The 1,228-nt window shown below is 44.8% G+C and overlaps 1 non-coding gene across 1 annotated transcript; it reads right to left on the bottom strand.

Moving 5' to 3' along the window:
* Nucleotides 1-907: 907 nt before the first annotated feature.
* Trnas-gga (transfer RNA serine (anticodon GGA)) lies at nucleotides 908-979 on the bottom strand. Its single transcript has one exon. It is a non-coding gene; the product is annotated as a tRNA-Ser (tRNA).
* Between the last annotated feature and the right edge of the window lie 249 nt (nucleotides 980-1,228).

Here is a 1,228-nt window from a genome sequence, read left to right on the forward strand (position 1 = left end):
GAGTTTATGCCCCCCAAAAAAACGGTAAAATTTCGGAACCTTTTGGAATTTTTTACGTAACTCTGCCATTTTTTCATAGCAATTTATCATAGCAACTGTTTAGCGCTGCTGTGTATGAGGCATAGAACGTGTGAAAAATATCTTGAGGTGCGCAGACTTGGAGGAGGACGCAGAAAAAAATCATGAATTTCGGAAATATTGCTTTTTACCACATATTCAGCCGTCAATTACACAGGCTTCAGGCTTCAAAAACATAATAGTACATAAGTCGTAGCAAAGTTGATTGAAACCTGCGAGCCTTCATAACCCTGCTTATCAAGATCCATGGCATACTTGTTTGTTTGACAGTGTCTCAACAGGCCGACAAACTTTACCTGTAACATAAGAGCACCATTATTTTCGATAGCGTCTCAGACAAGGAACGTCTGGCTCTTCTGGCGCTTGAAAAGTGTTGCTCACGCGTTGCGAAAGTACTGTGTATGAGCAGGACTACATGATAAGCGAGAGGCTGGTTGTACCTGGCTATCAGTAACCAACCGATTACGGATTGATACATAGCTCTTCAAACCCGGTATCCAATGGACTTTTCCCTGCCTCTTGCACGCGGCAATTGATTGCAACACGTATTCCTTGCAATTGGGATGCCAGTGTCAATAACAGGTAATGGCAGCTCTGGGGAAGATGTTTTCTGATGCACAATATCTCAGTAGCCATCGTGCAATTGGGCATTTTATCGCTAGCAGTTGCTCTAAAGACCGCGGGGACGACTCCTACTTTGAGCTGCCTTCGGCGCCATCCTAAATCGAGCTTGCAGAACATCTCTGACCCCATTATACGCGTCGTAAGGGAAATGTGCGGAGCACATGCGTGTGACAGTGAGCCTTCAAACAACTCAGGGAAAAAGAGGTGCTGACGCCAGGAATCGAACCTGGGTCTTCTGATCTCCGGTCAGATATGCTAACCGCTACACCACACTAGCACGCCGTTTCCCTTGAGCCATTGAGTGCCTCAATTAACCTTAATCATAGCTCAATTAACCTTAAAAATGTTTAGCTCTTGCTAAAAGATGTCGAAGTTCATGTGCAGGTATTTTCTACACCGTAGATTAGTTATACGCCACTTTTGTGCTCTGTTGTTTGCCTTGAACAGGGGGAAAGCAGGTGTGTATATGTGTAGAGTGGTTGCTGGAGACCAGTGAGTCGTCTGCTTTGTTGACAGAACACTTCGA

The sequence above is a fragment of the Ornithodoros turicata genome, chromosome 1, assembly GCF_037126465.1.
Source record: "Ornithodoros turicata isolate Travis chromosome 1, ASM3712646v1, whole genome shotgun sequence".
Taxonomy (NCBI): Eukaryota; Metazoa; Arthropoda; class Arachnida; order Ixodida; family Argasidae; genus Ornithodoros; species Ornithodoros turicata.